Raw genomic sequence first — 21,392 nt, forward strand, 5'->3', positions numbered from 1 at the left:
GTGCATTGACGGTATCCTGCTGAGGCACTTCACCCAGATTCAACACAGGCCCACTTGCTGGAGGAGTTCCTGGTGTACCTAAGTAAATGGGAAGCTCATGCAAAGAACACGGGAGGCTTCCCGAGTAATTCCAAGGCGACTGGATTGCGTGTCACTATAAACAGTGTGCTAGAACTGCTATCTTATCTCACAGAGAAAGTAGGATTTAAATACTTAACGACTTCGAAAACCAGCCAAGACCAATTAGAGAATTTATTTGGTATTATACGTCAGTCATCCGGTAGCAATGACCATCAAACACCAACCCAGTTTTTGTTAATCATCAGTTGTCTTTCGTTCTATGGTCTTGTGAAAACAGCCAGGGGGCCAGGGCGAGCTAGCTTCATTGCTGGAGATTTGAGGCCTGTGCTGGCACTCTGCCACATGACGACAAGTCAGTTGATAATGCAAGCACTGTGGATGAGTCAATTTCTGTGCCAGCACCTGTTGACCACAACCAGCATATTGCTAGAAGCAATTCCATGCTGATATTTTGTGGTGCTGGCTTATTGCACGAAAGTGTATGACGAAAATGAATTGCCAAGTTTGTACAAGCTTGCTAAAAACGTCACCCCAAGGAGAAGCTTTTCAGCTTGCTCGCTTGACAAACTTTCGTGACAAAGGGGGACTGTTGTACCTTTCAAGTCATCTGTACAGTTTTGTGAACAACCTGGAAAATATGTTCACAGAGCACTTCTCCTGCAACAAGCTGCATTCGGACAGCATTTTGGATGTACTGGGAGTTGTGAAAGAAAGTTTTCACAAGAAGTTGGGTGCACACAACATGCCACTGTTCTATCAGCAAACATAATCAGCTTTTATGTAGTGACGCGTTTGCATTTTTTTGTCAAAGGCATTAATTCTGAGAGATCAGAGAAGTAGGAAAAGGCAAAACATTTAAAGTTGAGCTGCTGCTCATGAAGCATAAGTGTCAAGTGATGAAGAGTGAGAATGGCTGTGTCAAATGTTCATTAACTTGTGCCCAGAACTTGAGAGAGTCGCCTTCTATCTTTGTTAGCTGTCCATTTTCATAGTGCATGTATTATAGCCTTGTGTAGAAATAGCTAGTTCACAGTGCCAAGGTTGTGAAGAATAGCTGAAAGGATATCCAGCTGAAAGCATTTAAGCTGTGGCTCACATGGCATTAATAGCTTGTGGTAAATGTGTTTAAGTATGTTTGCGTCAGAGTCAGCATCGGCAGTAATTTCACGTATCCGTAAAACGCATGCGTGACGAAACAATGCTCTTTTTTCCGAATAAATACGAAAAGGATCCAGCTGTTTATATGTGTTAACCGCGCAACGCTATAGTCTCCGTACACTTTGCCCACGCCACTGTAATCCAAATGCATGTCAAATGTGCACAGCATCTCTATGCACAGAGTTCTGTACACAGTCTAATCACAAGTTAACACGAGTAATAATGGTAACTGAGGCGCGAAAAAGGCGCTATTTTTTGCAGCCCAATTCGCACGAGTATCAACCGCCTACAATGTAATTTATTTAACGAGATAACAGCAGAACCACATGTCCAGTCTTATGCGCGAATAAAGTCCAACGAACCTGCCTCGCGCCAGTTATTTTTTTTTTCATCTAACCTACATTAGTGGCATGTGTTATACTGCAGAGATTTATGTGCAATTCCATGTGGATACGATAACAGTGCATGGAAACAGCATGGTTTTAACCGTGCACAAGCACCTGCGTCAGGCAGAGTCTTACATTGAAACCGCTGGTGGCGCCACTGCGTGTGACATACCAGGCATCAAACCGGGGACCTGAGTAAGCCCACTACCCTCTTCTAGCTCACTTTGTCTTGGCCACACTGACTTGCAACACTTTTATAATAAATATATTTTCATTTCTTGTTGAGTAAATATAGATTAAGATAACGCAACCAAATAACTAAATACAACTAATTTATAATACAACCAAAGCAATTACTATTTAGAAGGTTTTCTTATTTTATTTTAATCTACATTGTTAAAAAACAATTTTAGTCTGCTGCCTTTTTTTTTTTTTTGCTGCATGTGCACTTCGTTTTCCCGTTTTGCACCGCGTGGCCTAAAGTGCCACCCAAGGTCCCGAAGTGCACTTAACTTGCCCGCTTGGCAGGGGTGTAACACTTGTGTTTGAACATTTCGGCTTCCATCATACCTCACAGAAAACAGATGCCTGAATGCTCTCCTGCTTGTGCCTGCTCCCTGCAGAGTGAGGACATTCTTTGAAGGGGCACTTGCTGCCTCTCGGCCATCCCAGCCATTACTGCGCAGGTGCACCCTGGTTGCACTATGATGGTTATTCGTTAGTCATGGGGTGGTTCAGAGTGTGCGTATACATGGAAGGAGCGTGGCTGAGAGCAAAGGCGACACAAGAAACTCATTCGGACCTTTGCACCGCATTGCATGTGCACAATGCCCTCTGGACCTCACTTGGTGTCGTTGTTTTAGCCTCTTGACAGCTCAAATTATCTGTGACCACCTGCAAAAGCATTGCAGAAACTGCAGCGCTTACCTTTCTACTAAAGTGCAAGTCTAGAGGGAAGATAGATAAAATGGTAGAGAGGAGGAGGGAACCTAACTGGTAAGAAAAAGCAGCTTTTTATTTTCATCAAGAAATAAGCTTTTTGCAACGTGGGACCAATTTTGCAGAGCGGTTGACTGACTGTATCTATTCCGATGTTTGAGATTAATCTCGGCGACATGATTCAGTGAGTGATCGTGGACCCCCGCATGAACACCGCTCGTAATGGCCAACGCTGTAGATGACAATGCGGTTGTCCCCACACTGCGTAGAGTGTGAGAACGGGAGAGGATGCAGGCACCCTATCATCCTACTCCATGCATCCACTTAATTCTATTTTGCCATGCTTGGTGTGGGAGAGGAAGTTGTTGAAGCTACACTAAGGAAAAGGAATTTCACGGCCGCGCCTGTCCGTTGAGCGGCCTTGGCAGTTCGAGAAACTTGATGCGGGCTTTACCGATCATGATGCTTCGACATTCAGCCAAAGTACGATCACGACCCAGGATGTGACTTGTGCCCAACACCATGTTGAAGACAATGCTGCTGTAAGAGCAGTTGACGTTACTGACAGCTCTCCTGTTCCCACGCTCCGTGCAGTGCGGGGACAATTGTGTCATCTGCTACAGTGTTCACCATTACAAGCAGTGTTAATACGCATGTCCACCATCACTGACACTTTGATGACTGTAGCATGCAATTCTCATTGTTGAAATGCTGGCTCAAGAGACACTCATTGTACGACCACTGTTGTACCTTTTCACGTGATTTGAATTAAGAAGCTGCCAAGTGGAATGCGAGTGCGATGCAGCTAGGAAAGCAATGAGCACAGGAGACGGGCGAGACACCATTAATGAGACACCATGCTCGTTAATTCAGTTAGTAAGCGGGTGTTTAGAAAGTTTATACGGCTGATAAAACTAATATCCTTACTGGCTTTAGCTGTGTACTAATTTGCTACCGCAATCGATGCTTCGCCTTTTGGGTGTAACTGTGACTTTCTTACTGCATCTTTTTCTAGATAAGTTGGTTTGAATTAATATTGCATTTGCACTTTTCCATTCTGTTGTGCACAGCTTAGGTGGTGCATGCACAAATGCTTTCTCTCCATTATGTTGATGCATTAATGATGCACCAAGAAATACTGTATAATGGCGTACTGTATTTTTCATTTTTCTTTTCCCTCTTCGTTTCTCTCCCTCTCATATTTTTCTTTTATTAATCATTTATACAATACATTCTCCTTCGGTTTATAATGTATGTGGTATATAAATTTTTATTTATAACACCAAGCATTTCTTACTTTTGTGCACACAATTTAGCTGTGCCACGTTCTGACGTTTTCTGTATATTTCTATATACACTGTAGGAGTTGAGGAGGACGTCGGGATGAAAAACTTGGGAGGTTTATTTACATTATTTACAGTGAGAGTCAATTAACAGTCTTACCCCCGAATGCAGAGATCTAACTTGGATCGGGCTTGGACTTGACTTGACGAAGTCGGCCCGAAGCAAGAGGCGGACTTCAAAACGCCCAAGTCGGCTTTCGCGTTTCATTGACGCTCAAGCTGACTTGCTTCATCAAGTCAAGACTGTGCTTCAACGCAAAAGCAGGTCGCTCGTCTGTGTTCGAGGTTAACAATAAATTTATTAGCGTAAGGCACGTTGTACAGCAAAAAAGTATGTATTTTCCAAATTTCTACCAGGGCATAAGTGCTGAAGTATAGTTTGCGTAAATTTATTCCATCTGGCTACGTCCGCCGCTGCGATGGGCAGTGTTGCTTACGGAAAGCGCGTGTTCCCGGCGGGTTTAAGTTGTCTTCAAGTTTCGGTGTTGTGGCGCGCTTTTTGAGTTGCAGGTTTCGCCATTTTTTCAAGTCGCTGCTACACTTTTAGGCGACAGTGTATTTGAGCGCAAATAAATTTTATGGTCACATTTATTTTGGTTTTAGCTTATCTTTAACTCAGAGGTCTTGTTGCGTGTTTGTATAGCTGGCCGTAGAGAAGCGAACGAAATGGTTGGTTCGTATGGTGGTCTTTGAACGGCTTTTGTTCTCGATTGCCGCAAGGCGTTCATGCGCCGTCTGGGCCAGCAACTGGATACAAGAGGCCGAGACGAGGCATACGGTCGGTTTTTGAGGGAGCTCGCGCGTCCCTTTTCGCCTATAGGCATTCCAGGAGGAAGGCGACGGCCCTTGTTCTGCTCGGGCTACGTGACCCTTTGAAGAAAAAGCCAACCTATTCGAACGCACTAGGCCGGAGTCACAAATAAGAAAAAAACTGCAACATGTGCTGCGAACGAAGAGTACCGAGCGCCGTAGAGTCCCCTGTCCGGACCCATATGGGTGACAACACCCGATAAAAACAAAATAAATAAATAAAATGACACGTGCAAACGATTTGTCTACTTCGTATGGAGGGTTTGTCGAGAACAACGAGAGGGAGAATGTGGCGCAGTCATAGACATCGCAAATTGGCCGCGTGTGTCGTCTGCTCGGAAAGTGTCATCTGTTAGGAAAACAAGTTGTGGGGCTAGCGCGACGGCCGTGCGCCGCATTCGGTATGAAATTGCTGTTCTGTCAACAGGCTTTGACGCTGAAATGTTGCACTCACGTATGCTCTCCTCCCAAGAGAATGCATCGCAACGCAAGACGGCACCCCGTTTTACAGAAGACGAAAAGAGCCTGCTGACGACACTCGTGAACGACTACAAGCATATTGTGGAATGCAAGAAAACTGATGTCGCGTCGTTGACCAAGAACAATCAGACATGGAAAGAAATAGCAAAACATTATAATGCCAACCACGGTATTACGCAGCGCGATCACCTGCAACTGAAAAAATGCTGGACCAACCTGAAGCAAAAGCGGAAAGAGGGATTTGCGAAAGAAAAGGGAAAGGGAAACAAAACTGGTAAGCGCACATGTTCTGCATGTCTGGCTTATTTTGGGCTACTTTTTATTATGTTAATGCCCATGTTTCGTATTCGGTGGATGAGTGCGTGACAGTTCGGAATGCTGAGCGTAAATATGGTCGTGAGCACTAATAACTGGTGATGGCACGTGTAGTCACAGGAGATGAGAAAATACACTCGCAATCAATCTTTCCGCGACTGTGGGAAGCGCACCAGCATCGGGCGGCGGTGCTTCGCGATGAGCAGAGTCACCTTTCCAACTGCGCGGCACACTGTTGACTGATGAATGCGGACCGGACCTCCAGTGACTGTTTGAAACGTGCCAGCGTCGTAAAACATCACAGCCATCAGCAACTGCAGCATGGGAGGCACACAGTTGTCCTGTTGTTGTCCCCGCTTACCCGGATAGGAAACATAGCGAGAAGTCGCACGGCGTTCTTCGTGAATTTGTAGCAACCGAGGAATTGTTCGTCATCGTACAGCTCCATCGGATTCTTTCAGTCACGTAAGGTGGGTCGCGGAATTTTCGGCAAGGGCTGCGCCTCTGAAAATGCTGTATCCATGGCTGGCAAGCAAACTCGAAAGCAGCTAACCTCCACACGACATTCGTTCGGGAGGCTGCCATGTAGGAATAACACACGAAGTCAGTTTCAAGCTAGCCCGGGAGCAGACTTGAAACTTGAGCGGACTTCGACGCAGCCAAGTCGTGCGCAAGTCGTCCGCAAGATCAAGCACGATTTACGACGCGCGGCGAAGCTGTCTTGAGACTGCCAGAAGTCAAGTTGGAGCCAAGTTAGATCTCTGCATTCGGGGGTTAGAGTCATTACGGGCCGGCAGCAACTCGGATGCTGCGGCCCATGGCAAGAAGCTCGAAAGAAATGAATCAAGGAATGCTCTGGAATGCTCTAGGAATGCTCTCCTGCTGCTCCTGGTCTGCGTCTTTTAAGCCCTTCGGTGTCTCGAAGACACGTCACGTTCGGCCAATGGGAGAGCCCGCTCGGGTGTCGTCATTTTTGGCCAATGGTAGGCGCCCGTGCGATGGAGTCACACCTGGCGAAGAGAGTCGCTGCTCGTGTGTTTGTCCGATGGCTTTCTTCTCCCTGCGGTCTTGCCTTGCTGACTTGCAATGCGCCGTAACAATAGATGGATGGGGGCAACGCCGCCAGGTTTCCACGGCGCATTACAGCCGTCTTGCTTCGGGACCCACTTTACCCGCAACAGTGCCAGGCTCTCGCTTCACTTTCGGGAAGAGTCAAGCAGTGAATAGCTCCACCGGCGGCACACGAAGTGGGGTCCGCCAACTTGTTTGCACGTGCCGTGCCTCAGGAATGTGGTATCCGTGCTTCTGCGCTCCTTAATTAGCTGTGGTGCGATTCGATGTGGTCTGGGGAACTCTAAGTAGGCTCAGGAAACGGTCCCGTATCTAACAGCTCGTCCTCGCCCCGGAAGTTCAGAATGGCCGGTGAACTCAATTCGCTGGCCATAAGGAATGCTGAAAGAACCTGCAGGGTACTGGTGTCGAGCCTCGTTTGACGAACTTCGGGATCCTGGGCTCTGGAGAACGTACGTCAAACGAACAAAACAACACAGTGCTGCACCACGTGTAAGCGCAGGCTCTTTACTCCTGACTCGCCAGGCTATTACTGAGTCAAAATGAACCCTGATCTTTTATTTCCCCAATTTTGACAAAGCAGTTCCAACCACCTTTCCAAACCGCTATCCATATCTCCTCGAATGCCGACAGGACCAGAGTGTCATTGTTGTAGCAAAACAATGGGTCGTTGCCGTTGCAAACAAACAATGAAAACAGCCGAACATAACTTAAGTGGCCTAACTACACGAACAGCATGTTTCCAACCTATCGCAGTGGCGTACTTATCGCACGTATTGGTGCCACTGAACAGTCTGGTCAACTTCACAAGTACGTAATCACAAGGGCACTAGCCTTGTGGTCACTAATCAGAACGCGTACTTGCGTCGCAGGCAAACTTGTTATTACGCTTACTCACGTTTCTTCCTTTAGTCCCTACAGGACACGTAACCTAAACGAACAATTAAATTTGCGGGGCTTACGCACTCTGCAGAAACCTTAAAATGATGCGTCTTCTAATAACTAGTTCCAGGCACGCTAACCAGAGAAGTCAGAATACGGCTGCCCTCAACACACACGAGCAACCCAGTCAAAAATCTGCTTCCTTCCGTCCGCACAGGACACGCGCTAATGGAACTAACGCTTCTCAGTGCAAATCATGCACTTACTGAAAACCTGCGCGGTTAACCTTGGAAAATAAAAAAACGCATAAAAAAAAAGGTTAACTAATACACACGCGCGTTACGATAGGCCTCTCACCGATAACCTTGACCCTCAGGTTACTCACACACACACACACAAAAAAAAAGCCAGCCTATCTACATGTTAAAAAAAAAAAAACGCGTCTTTCAAATCTCGAGCTTCTCAAACAAAACAAACAAAGCTCATACTTTTACATATTGAAAGAAACTTAAATCGCGAAAATCATCCGATGCCTGGAAAAAAAAAAAAAGAAACATGCTTTACTTCCAAGGAAGCTCTCTTGGCCTCCCGTTCCAAACGTTTACGACTGACTCATACTTTGAGTCGTACCCGAGGTGGTCGCAGTTTGAAAGCTATTCTGACTACCAAGGTACAGCAAAAGGACTGACTCACTATCAGCTCCCCCAAGACGTTACAGTCCCCTGCCAATTTGCGTCCTGGCGCCCCGCTTTCATCACGAACTCGATTAACCGCGTCGCTACTCCCCACCTGGTCTCGTCTTGCCACCTTGCGCTTCTTCGTACTACATGCTGAGCTTCGAAAAGAACGACGGAACGACGAGGAATTTAACTCCCCCGTGCCCTTTGTCCGCGTCCGTGCAGAACATGCTTCTCGGTCCCCCTTTGACCGGTGGCTCGAGCGTGTTTGATGCGTCAACATCATCAATGACGACCGCACCTTTCTTTTTCTCGCGCCCTGCCCTTTAGGGTCTCTCGCCGTCTTTGGCGGCGCTACATTAGTCACCGCATTCCTATCTTTACGGCGCTTCGTTCTGCGGCGCTTTCTCTTGGAATTCCCTTTTATGCCGTCCTCTGGTGCCTCGTGCTGGCCGTTACTCATTTCGTCGGCCCGGATCGGTCTCTTACCCGAACAGTCTGAGTAATTTACATTTAAATCTACTCTCACTTTGCCTCGACTGGCGGACAGCTCAACCGACTCTTGAACAATGCAGCAGGCTTTACTCGAGTTATGCAACTCGCACTCTTGCGAACTGCCCTCCACTGCATTGCCCAGCTCACGCTGTGCATCGGCACACAGCCCGTCGGTATCGATCGCTGTCTCACGCGCACAGTCCGAAGGATTAATAACTGAATCATCCCTATCTAGGCTACCTAGACTAGCGGAGAGCTGCACCGATCCCTGAACAATGCAGTTGTTTTCTCTTGAGCTATGGAGCTCGCAATCCTGAGAACTACCCTCAACTGCATTGTCCAGCTGGCACTTCACTTCGGCACGCAGATCTGACATGACATGGGTGCTCGCGTCTGTCGGGTCAGCAGTACCCTTTTCTTCGCTAGCAACCTCGCTAACATTACAAGCGACGCACACGCGCGGTAACTGTGCCAATTTGTTCGCAGCTAGCCTAGCTGTCTCTACAGTCATCTGTTGGCACAGCACCTCGTCGCTCTCCCTGCGGCCTTTAACGGCCTCTGTTGCCACTAAGGCATCGTTAGCAGCTAGCTTTTTCCCTTCCCTTATGAATGTGCAGCCAATCTCACAGGCACTACTCTTCTCGTCGGATTTTGGCGAAAATCCGCTAGACACTTCCTCATTTTTCTGCTCTGTACTGCCTACAGAATTTTCAGACAGGCGTTGCCTTTGTTCCTTTAACTGCTGAATATATTGTATCTGTTTTTCCAATGCTGCTATCTCTTTCTTGTGCTTTTCCTCACGCTCACGTTCTTGACGCTCACACTTAAGCTTAAGTTCTTGGCGCTCACGCTTACGTTCACGACGCTCACGCTCCTGTGGTTCTTGTATCACCTCCCGAGCAAGCTCAATGCTTTTATCATCATTGCCACTATCTTTAATCGCCTTTATGATAGCTGGCATTTTCATCTGTTCTTCCGCCTCAACTCCCAAATCGTCGCACACCAACAAGTCTAACCTCGTCAACCTTCTAAGATCCATGGCAGCTGCCCTGACTGGTGGTTAGAACTGTTTTCCTTAATTAACTTGTGCAAACACACAATGCAACAAATTCCCGATTTCCAGAACTATCAAAATGAACACACAACATTTGAGTCTGGCGAATCAAAAGGAAAGAAACCACGCGCTCACTTACGGTTGCAGCACCCTGCCATCTGGTTCATTGGTCCGCTGTTCCCGGTTTCTCAGGACTCCCTGGGTCGAAGGCTCGCTCTTCTTCGCTACTCCCAGTTCCTCAGGACTACTTGGACGAAGGCTCTCTCTTCTTCGCTGTTCCAAGTACCTTGGGACTCCTTTGGACGAAGGCTCTTTTTCGCTGTTCCGGGTTCCTCAGGATTTCTCTCGATGAAGGTTGATCCGTAGCGCTGCCACCAGATGTTGCATTTGGAGGCGATCCCACCGCTAGCAACCAGTTGTAGGAGTTGAGGAGGACGTCGGGATGAAAAACTTGGGAGGTTTATTTACATTATTTACAGTGAGAGTCAATTAACAGTCGTAAAGTCATTACGGGCCGGCAGCAACTCGGACGCTGCGGCCCGTGGCAAGAAGCTCGAAAGAAATGAATCAAGGAATGCTCTGGAATGCTCTAGGAATGCTCTCCTGCTGCTCCCGGTCTGCGTCTTCTAAGCCCTTCGGTGTCTCGAAGACACGTCACGTTCGGCCAATGGGAGAGCCCGCTCAGGTGACACCATTTTCGGCCAATCGGCGAGCCCGCTAGGGTGTCGTCATTTTCGGCCAATGGTAGGCGCCCGTGCGATGGAGTCACACCCGGCGAAGAGAGTCGCTGCTCGTGTGTTTGTCCGAGGGCTTTCTTCTCCCTGCGGTCTTGCCTTGCTGACTTGCAATGCGCCGTAACAATAGATGGATGGGGGCGACGCCGCCAGGTTTGGTATCCGTGCTTCTGCGCTCATTAATTAGCTGTGGTGTGATTCGATGTGGTCTGGGGAACTCGAAGTAGGCTCAAGAAACGGTCCCGTATCTAACAACACCTATAGTCGGGGAGTGCCGAACCCTGTCAAGCTGCGATATTAGTAGCTTTTTGTCTGTGCTCCTGACATCAGATCATTGATTTGAAATAAAGGAATTTAATTGAATAACATGAAAACTGACTCTAATAGAAAAATTATTAAAGGGTACTATAGAACTGAAGGCCGAGCTCTGACTTGCTGTGGCCCCTTCGTTCGTCCCCTCCAGTTTCCTCCTCTGCACCTTTATTTCCATTTTGTTGCCTCGCTTTAACCTTGCCCATTTTCCAGATGGTGTCATTATTGGCTTATTTTATTGGCTTGCGGGACAAGGATGCTTCAAAATAACTAAACACTTGTGACTTACTCTACACCTGTGCATGAACTTCATACATCCTGGAATGACAAATGAGACAGGAAACCTAAGCGCCTGATTTTTGTTAGACAAATCCATATAAGCCAACAGAAAATGAAGCCAAGAAAAGCCACAAGGAAACTGACTGAGGTCTTTGTCACTCATCACTCATAGTGCCTTGGAGGAGCCACCGCTTCAAATGTGTCGGTGCAGGCTATAGTAGCCCACACCGACACATAGCTGGTTGTACCTCATAGACAAAGGCTAAAGAGCCTTCATCTTTATTTATTTATTTATACGGTACACCTACATCGCCTGCAAGGCATTATCGTAGGGGGGTTAAAATGCAGGTGGTCACAATGGGAAAATATTCAGCAACATCAAAAGAATACATTAGTAAATACAACGTTTTCTAAGCCCTGAAATTCGCAAAAGCGGAAGACAAACTAACAAATTACCAGACAAAGTAAGTAACAAAGTAACCAGAAAAAGGAAACCAGCAGCGTATGTACAGAGATGAATAATAGAACATTCAAAGAATATGGCTCTCAATAGCCTTTTCAATACTAGACGCTGCCATCACTTCATTAGGGAGCTCATTCCACGCTGCGCCTACGTGCTGTCTCGTGTCCCCCTTCTTCGTGTCTTGTTTTATTCGGCGCCGTCGTTGTAATCATGCTTAACCAACTAGCCCACCAACACATGCTCAGTCATTCCAATCGTTAATCGTGTTAGGAAAAAATGAATACTTAAACACATTGATACGGCACTGATAAGCTCTAATTTTGTTAGCGTGGTCTCTTCTAGATGAAACATAATGCGGCTCCTTAATGAACACTGTTTTGTCTATACCAGTTTTACTTTTGTATATATTGTAAAGGAATATCAATCTTCGGATTTTCCTGCATGAAGAGAGTTTTCCAACCCCCAACCCTTCCCGTATTCCGTATCCTCTCATAGCAAAATTATAATTTCCTGTTGCGAAGCATGTGTGTATCTATTGTGTGTGTGTGTGTGTATATAGTTAATCTCAACCATACATCTACATATGTGAGACCAGGAAAAAATATAGAGGGGGAGGGACTGTCACTGCATGTGGAGTCACTGCATGCCTCAGTAACTCCGAGGCCTCCCACCAGTACCTCTTCCGATGGAAGAAGCGGTTCAATGTTTCACTGCGTGCTTCCACCAGTGACAGCCAAAAGCTTTCGGCGGACTACGCGGAAGAGATCGCCACGTTTCGGAGTGCTGTGCATTCCTTTTGGCGTCAGAACGAATACACTAATTTTAAGATAGGAAACATGGACCAAACAATTGTGAGGATGGACGCCCCTGCCACTAAGACCAACAACCTGATAAACGAGTCCAGCATCCGGATCACTAACACTGGTTGTGTGCGGCGGGGCTTCATGGTTGCGCTGTCTGCCACTGCTGTGGGTACCAAGCTCTCTGCCTTAATCGTCCTGAAGGAGCCCACCAGTCGCCTTCTTCCCCGTGCTTATTGCGTGCTAATGAATCGACGCGCAAGTTAGTTTTCAGGACATCCATAATTCAGACACGCAAATTTTTCGAGGAAAAAATAATAATAAAAAAAAAAAGAAAAGCCAGCAACAATAACCACTACCATTTACCCACTTTCTCCTAATGCAGATGACACTTGCTTTTTTCTTTTTGAGCAAAGATATGCTCTTTGTTACCATGAATGTGTGTGTGTGTGTGTGTGTGTGTGTGTGTGTGTGTGTGTGTGTGTGTGTGTGTGTGCGTGCGCATATACAGGGTGTCCCAGCCAACTTGGACCATGATTTTTAAGAAACCTATGTGTTCTTCAGAACAGAAATCGCGTGGATGTTGTTAGCGTTTATCTAAACTTACAGTACCATTTTTTGCTCACCTTATCTTAGTAATTAGCCAAGGTAAATTACCTTTTTAATTATAGCTTGAAACATTCAGGCGTCAAGAGGAAAGTTGTGCAGCTTCACAAATATTGCCCAACCCAGGTACTTCCAACGAGATAGACTTAGCGTGGCCATTTTTATTTGGGAAACACGAAAGCCCGCGGAGTTTAAAAAATACGACGTGACTGCGCGCTCTGTGCGCCCGAATGCGCCGCGATTACAGCACTCTCAACCGTGCTTTGTAAAAAAACATTACTCGCTTCGCGCCTTTTGTGCTGCCCACGACCGAGCTTCGCATTGTGCTTGGTTCCGAGATAAACGCCAGTGGGTTCGGGTGGCAGTTGAAATACAGCGCTTCCGCTTCTGCGGCGATAACTGCGCTCTCACGCTAGCAGAATACATGCGGAGGCAAAATGACAAGCTCATGAGTTCGAATTTGGGAGCAAGACCCCAACAAGCAAACACGCATTATAACAAGCTCGATAACGTCGTGTGAATTACACTAGTTGTCACAAAAGAAAGAATTGTAAACCGACACGGAAGGTTGCTTTTTAACTTCCTGTCCATTCCTTGTTGGCAGAGAATTTGTAATTTCATATTACTTATGAGCCTTTTTTACGTCGTACAAAAGTTTCACACAGATGGCTCTTTTCATAAATAATGGTTGCAGAGATTTATTTGCTGTGATGTCTGTCTAAAGAATGTGTTCAAACAAGTCGCCCTCTGCCATAATGCAGTATTGGCACCTTTTCAGCACGTCCGATGTAGCTTTTTTGATGACACAGAATGGTATCTCGCTGCAGGCCTCGGCAATCTCTGCCTTTAGCGCTTCTGGTGTAGTTGTAGGCTTGCGGTACACTCGGTCTTTCACATGTCCCCACAAGAAGAAGTCAAGAGATGTCAAGTCTGGTGACCTTGCAGGCCATGCCACTGGTTCATGCCGTCCGACCCACTGGCGTTTGAAGGCTTCGTCAAGCCAGGCTCGGGCAAGGCTGCTGCTCTGAGCTCGTGCACCGTCGTGCTGATACCAAGTTCGCTTTAAAAACGCAAGAGGAAGATCACAGCAAAAATCTTGGACTGGGCCTTCCAAGATGTCGTTCACATGCCGCTTAGCAGTGAGCATGTGGTAATAAATAAAATATGGGGCCAATTATTCTTCCGTCAAAGATACCGCACCACACACTGAATGACCATTCATACTGGTGTCTGGTCTGCGCCACCCAATGAGAGTTCGTGTCGCTCCAAATGCGCATTACAGATGTTGACTTCAGAATTCCTGGAGAGGGTTCCCTCATCTGTCCAGAGCACATTGTCAACAAAATCCGGTATTTCGTCACTGTTCACAAGGATCTAATTTGAGAAATTAAGCAGCCATTGAAAGTCTCTTTCATGCAGCTTCTGATGCAGTTGGAGGTGACACAGATGCATTTCAGCCTTCCTAAGAACTCTTGACACTGAAGACTTTGAAATTCCGACCTCACCACTCACATCACGCACGCTGGAATGAGGGTTTGCAGTCATGAAAGCCAAAATGTCCACTTTCTGTGCCGTGTCTTCTTGAAGCTACCTGTTTCTTTCAGCGTCAAGTAACTCCTCATAATTGTGTTCGCCCTAGGTCTTCCCCCACATTGCCAGTTTCGATATACCTTGGCAGCTTTCCTCTTGTCGCCCCGTGCCGCTCCCAAGGCTAAGACCATGTTCGCCTTCTGCTCGCTTGAGCACGGCATGCTTTAGTCACTGCAAACAAATTCTTCGAAACAGTTGCGCGGCACGACAGTAATAGACAGTCGAGCTCACATGCATCTAGCCGCTGGCACAGCTTGGAAGAAAAGCGGCGTTGTAACATATGATGCTCTCTCTCAAAACAGGTTTCAGATGTATGACGCATATTTTGTGTATTTTTTCTATTTCGCATCGACTTGAAAGCTGGAAAAAAAAAAATCGCTCTTCTCGTCTTATCGGAATAAACAGTTGATGACGGCGCATTCTTCGGCGACAGGCGTGAGTGGCTGCTGACGAAGCGCTTTTTCGGAGCGCTGTCGCCAGCCGCTGCCAGTAATGTGAGAGCCGAGCAAAGGTTGAAGCCCTTTCTTGTAAGTGAAGGGAAAGCGCAGCGCTGGCGATGTTTTTACAAATCACTCGTGAGAGCTCTGTAATCGCGGCGCATTCGGGCACACAGAGTGTGCTGTCACGTGGTATTTTTTAAACTCCACGGGCTTTCGTTTTTCCGAATAAAAACGTCCACGCTAAGTCTATCTCATTGGAAGTACCTGGGTTGGGCAATATTTGTGAAGCTCCACAACTTTCCCAGTGATGCCTGAACGTTTCAAGCTATATTTAAAAAGTTAATTTATCTCAGCTAATTACTCAAAAAAAGACAAAAGAAAAAATGGTACTGTAAGTTTAGATAAACGCTAACATCCATGCGATTTCTGTTCTGAAGAATGCATACATTTTTTCAAAATCTTGGTCCAAGTTAGCTGGGACATCCTGTATATGGGTGTGTGTGTGTGTGTGTGTGTGTGTGTGTGTGTGTGTGTGTGTGTGTGTGCGTGTGTGTGAGTGTGTGTGTGTATATATACAGGGTGTCCCAGCTAACTTGGACCAAGATTTTCGAAATACCCCAAAACTCTAGCGAAATCGTACAGACTGCATAGTAGCCGTAGTTGTATGTACTTACAGCCAGTATGTTTTTCTTCACGAAGGAGTACTTAATTAAGTAGTTTTAATTAGTTAACTTTTTCATTATTGCTTGAATCGCAAATGTATCAATTACAAAGTTGTAGGGCACCTTAAATAACCTCCGAATCAAGCATTTATTTCGTGCTGAAGTGGTCATGGTTGTATTTTCCAAGAAGAAACAAAAGCCCGCGAAATACGAAATAGATCCGAACTCACATGCCGCTACTCAAGCCGCTTACAAGCAACCATGGAAAGATATATGGCTGCATTCTCTTATCGCAGCATCCTACAAGGCTAATCAATGCATCAGCGACGTGTTCTCTTAACGCTGTGACCATCACATAGCGTGAAGCCCTGTATCGAGCCGCCGCCGCTAGTAAAGCCATGTATCCGTGGCTATTCGCTTGGGAGCACTTGAGTAGCGGCGCCCGAGCATGTATATTTCGTATTTTAGGTGTTTTGCGCGCTTTTGTTTTTTCTTGGAAAAACCAACGAGACAAAGCTGAGCACTAAACAAATGATTGATTCGGAGGTTATTTGAGGTGCCCTACAACTTTGTAACTGATGTTTGCGATTCAAGCAATAATTAAAAAGTTCACTAATTAAAAGTGGGTAAGTAATACTTCGTGATGAAAAAAATACTGGCTATAAATGCATACGAACTACGGCTACTATGCGGTCGGTACGATTTGTCTAGAGCGCTTTGGTATTTAAAATCTTGGTCCAAGTTAGCTGGGACACCCTGTGTGTATGTATGTATGTATGTATGTATATATATATATATAGAACTTGAGTGGTGCTACAAGGTAAACATTTTTTTGTAAACCCTGATGAAGATTGGTCCACCGATCGCAACTGTTGAAATTAAATACTTGTTCTGTTTACCTTGTAGCACCACTCAAGTTCTTTACATTTGAAAGGTAGCCTGAAGAATTTGCATATATATATATATATATATATATATATATATATATGTATATATATATATATATGCGACTGAATACATATGGGCATTCAGGTATGCATGTAGATGTGTATATGCATGCATTTTCATTTTTTCACCTTTTTTACCAGCATCAACAAATGTGTCCGTTCTTCTTCCTTTTTTTTCTTTGTTAGTTCACCTGCAGAAGCAACATTATTACATCATCATCATCAGCCTGGTTACGCCCACTGCAGGGCAAAGGCCTCTCCCATACTTTTCCAACTACCCCGGTCATGTACTAATTGTGGCCATGTTGTCCCTGCAAACTTCTTATCTCATCCGCCCACCTAACTTTCTGCCGCCCCCTGCTGCGCTTCCCTTTCCCTTGGAATCCAGTCCGTAACCCTTAATGACCATCGGTTATCTTCCCTCCTCATTACATGTCCTGCCCATGCCCATTTCTATTTCTTGATTTCAACTAAGATTTCATTAACTCACGTTTGTTCCCTCACCCAATCTGCTCTTTTCTTATCCCTTAACGTTACTACCCATCATTCTTTCCATAGCTCGTTGCGTCGTGCTCAATTTAAGCAGAACCCTTTTCGTAAGCCTCCAGGTTTCTGCCCCATACGTGAGTATTGGTAAGACACAGCTGTTATACACTTTTCTCTTGAGGGATAATGGCAACCCTCTGTTCATGATCTGAGAATGCCTGCCAAATGCACCCTAGCCCATTCTTATTCGTCTGATTACTTCAGTCTCATGATCCGGATCCGCAGTCACTACCTGTCCGAAGTAGATGTATTCCCTTACCACTTCCAGTGCCTCACTACCTATCGTAAACTGCTCTTCTCTTCCGAGACTGTTAAACATTACTTTAGTTTTCTGCAGATTAATTTTTAGACCCACTCTTCTGCTTTGCCTCTCCAGGTCAGTGAGCATGCATTGCAATTGGTCTCCTGAGTTACTAAGCAAGGCAATATCATCAGCGAATCGCAAGTTACTAAGGTATTCTCCGTTAACTTTTATCCCCAATTCTTCCCACTCCAGGTCTCTGAATACCTCCTGTAAACACGCTGTGAATAGCATTGGAGAGGTCGTATCTCCCTGCCTGACGCCTTTCTTTATTGGGATTTTGTTGCTTTCTTTATGGAGGACTACGGTGGCTGTGGAGCCGCTATAGATATTTCACTATTTTTACATACGGCTCGTCTACACCTTGATTCCGTAATGCCTCCATGACTGCTGAGGTTTTGACAGAATCAAACGCTTTCTCGTAATCAATGAAAGCTATATATAAGGGTTGGTTATATTCCGCACATTTCTCTACCACCTGATTGATAGTGTGAATATGGTCTATTGTTGAGTAGCCTTTACGGAATCCTGCCTGGTTCTTTGCTTGGCAGAAGTCTAAGGTGTTCCCGATTCTATTTGCGATTACCTTAGTAAATAGTTTGTAGGCAACTGACAGTAAGCTGATCGGTCTATAATTTTTCAAGTCTTTGGCATCCCCTCTCTTAAGGATTAGGATTATGTTAGCGTTCTTCCAAGATTCCGGTACGCTCGAGATCATGAGGCATTGTGTATATAGGGTGGCCAGTCTTTCTAGAACAATGTGCCCAGTATTACATATGTGCACCCAATTGTTTCTGCACTGTATGCCACTGCTGCTGCTTGTTGTAATGGGAGTGGGAACTCAGTCAAGCGGATTGTCCCTTTTTATCCCCCCCATCATTTTTTGTATTGATGGGAAATAGACATTATTATCATTAATAATAACATTTCAGGTATTGCATTAGCTTTCAGTTGCTTTATCTACATTTTTTATTGTAGAAAGTGACATGAAAGCTTATGATGCTGCAATTCCCAAATGACAATTACAGTGATTGCAGCAAACATATGAGTGACATGCTCGAAAAATGGCAGGATGACTTCTCCCATGCTGACTTAATGGGCCACCCGAGTCTGGGGGCTGAACAAGGACGACGTCCAGCACCTTATAGTGCTGGACCAGGCACCTGTTCACAAGACTGAAGGAACCCGGAATGCTCCAAGTAAGGTGGACACAGATGTGTTCCTACCAGACGGATGCATGTCAATCCTGCAGCCTGCAGATGTGCCCTGGATCAAGCCCTTTAAGGATCATCTTCGATGCATATAGGCCAACTTCATGAGAGCAGGAGCAACTATGCCTAAGGGGAAGCTGAAGAAGCCTTCCAGACAGCAGATGACTAACTTCGTGGCAGAGGCTTGGGCTGCACTTTTCGAAGACAGTCCATCAGTCTTCCAAAAGGTGCGGTCTCTCCACTGCCCTTAACGGCTTGGATGATGACGAGTTGAACGAGCTACTGGCGTCCGCAAATGAAGCTACAGCTTCAGCGCTGCAGCCGGAACACCGAGAGGGTTTCAAGAAAGAAGGCTTCAGTATTTTTTCTGATTTAGAAAACGATGTTTCCTTTGATGGTTTTGTCGCGGACAACAAATAAATAAAGGTTTTCTCAGATGCCAAACACAAATATTTTCTTCCAGTTATTCCAAGAAAGCCGTTCGTGGTTTGTCACGCTCGGTTTAGGTCGAGTGGTGTGTCATCCATGCCGCCCAGACAACCAGTTGGCCACCACTATGCATACATCGCACACATGCATTCCCGTTTTGTTCGCTTACAACTTGCTTCCAGATCTGCTTTTGGCACTGATCACTTTGCCAGCTTGCAACTCGGATGCCTTTCTTCTTTCTTTCGGGATGCAAGATAACCTTCCGTGATAAAAGTTCGGTATCTCATGTCAAGCCATGCTAGATGCAAAGAAAAAAACGCACATTTTCTAAAAAATGCATATTTTCTATCGTTTTCCAATTTTCTTATGTTTGGTCCCCGAGACATGGCCCACTCAACTTTTTATATGACCTACATGTGGCAGGGGGCATGACTCGGGATATGACGGTAACGCCTTTCAAAAGGTCTACAAAAATTGACCCTGCCAAACTGTCATCAACAGCTTTCCTTAATTGGTAAGTGAGAGATGTGAGTGTCAGATAAGTTGACTAACCAGGCCCAAATCTCAATTGGCATGAAAAAGGAATAATAAATTCATTAATGTATTTTATCAATCATCTAGAAATCAGTCTAACCCTGCGTTAATGAAAGGCAGAGACAACAAAATTCCCACCACAATGAAATATTTTTCTATTCTCTGCAAACACTCACAGGATTCAATGCATCACCTTTTTCCAAACAATGAAACTTCACTAAAATGCAATTCTGCATTAAAAGACCACTTTAACAGTAAAATTTTGTTTTGACTTTTGTGCTTTAATGAGTTCGTCTGTGCCTGACAATCATGGAATGAAACTGTAAATCTGCTTAGTGAATAATTAATGACAGCATCATTAATAATGATCATGCTTAGAATCACTTCAAAATGCACGGCTGAAACAGTAAGAAATGAGTGCCATATTGGAGAGGTTGCACCTGACAGACACTCACGTGGGTTGAAAAACCGGTGACTTTGATATGCGTGCTTGTTGAATTGCCAGTTGCAGAATTTGTCTGCCATTTGCAGGATTCATCTGCTAGTTGTGGCGTATTACACTAAGTTGCCAGTGTCAGAATTGTGGTTGCCGTCATCGTCAAGTTAAGCCAACAACTTTGTGCAAGTCAGAATCGCTGCCATAGTGGATATTGGGAACTATTTTCAGTTTGGCCACATATTGACAACTCTGTAAGCAGCAATAAAGATGAAAATGTGTGCATTGGCTACTGCAAAATGAAGCAAGCAAAATCAGCTGCTTTTTCCTGGTGTCCATTCATTCTGACCATTGCAGGCGAAGTTGACCCACTGTTGTTGAGGCCTTGTGTGGAGAAAAACGAAATGATATGGCTGCTGCGGTGCCGTATCTCTTAGCTTTGCTGGACATTGCTGCATCCCACACTGATCCCTGCCGTGTTCGGACTGCTGCAACACACGGTATAATTTCACGTGCCATTCTTTAAATAACCTGCGCCCGTTTGACTTGCGACAAACAAGGACTTGGTACATGTGGGATGGGCATGGAGTGAGCGAGCAAGTGGCACGTAGGCTCCTGCCAAATCCGGCATCCCTGCACGTAGTAATGTACACCCAGAAAATTCATACCCTTGTCAGGAAGAAAAAAACAAACATCTTACACAAACATTATCAATAAAAGCATATCACTGCGAGTGACAAACAGTTCACAACAGCGCACCATCCCATGATATACAGCTTTGATGACAGCGCTGATCGAGCCAGTAGGCCTACTCACTGGTGACCGCAGTAGACATGTAGGGCTCGTGATCAGGCCAATGCTTATCTAGAGCATTTATTTTATTGCGATAGCAATTGTATGAACGTTCCACATGAATTTTTGCAATCGCTGTGATGTTGACTCCTATAACCTGGCTGTGGCTGTGCATGGCTGTCCACACAGCTGAGCGCATATGTGATCCACGTGCCGACCTTGGAGGTAATCTGCAGCAGGTGCAACAGTGGAGGGCGAACGGATATGGCTGCTGGCTTCATGTGTGCTGTGTTCCCGCATGCCTAGTGTTGCAGGTTGCGTAATCTCAATTTTACAAGACGTGGTGAAGCGAGAGGCAGCATGAAGTGTTCGCTTCATGTTGCTCATACTGTTTATCATGCCAACGGACAGCAACCCAGTGAAAACACTTCGTCTGTAGGACATCTGAATCATGTCCCAATGTCCATGCATAGTTTCAGTGACAAATAGTACATCTGCCAGATGTCCAGTTTTGAATATCTTACCACAGACCTCGCAAAGATATCACGCATGGACCTATTCTGGCATACAAATGAATATTTGTTCTCTAATTCAAGCTTTGTCTTTAAGTTACCTCGTA

General features: G+C 45.6%; 1 protein-coding gene across 5 annotated transcripts in view; it reads right to left on the minus strand.

The window, feature by feature from the left end:
• The window catches only part of Unc-115a (actin binding LIM protein Uncoordinated 115a), a 558,372-nt gene that overhangs the window by 18,241 nt on the left and 518,739 nt on the right, over positions 1 to 21,392 (minus strand). The window lies entirely within an intron of this gene.

The sequence above is a fragment of the Dermacentor andersoni genome, chromosome 1 (genome assembly GCF_023375885.2).
Source record: "Dermacentor andersoni chromosome 1, qqDerAnde1_hic_scaffold, whole genome shotgun sequence".
Lineage (NCBI taxonomy): Eukaryota > Metazoa > Arthropoda > Arachnida > Ixodida > Ixodidae > Dermacentor > Dermacentor andersoni.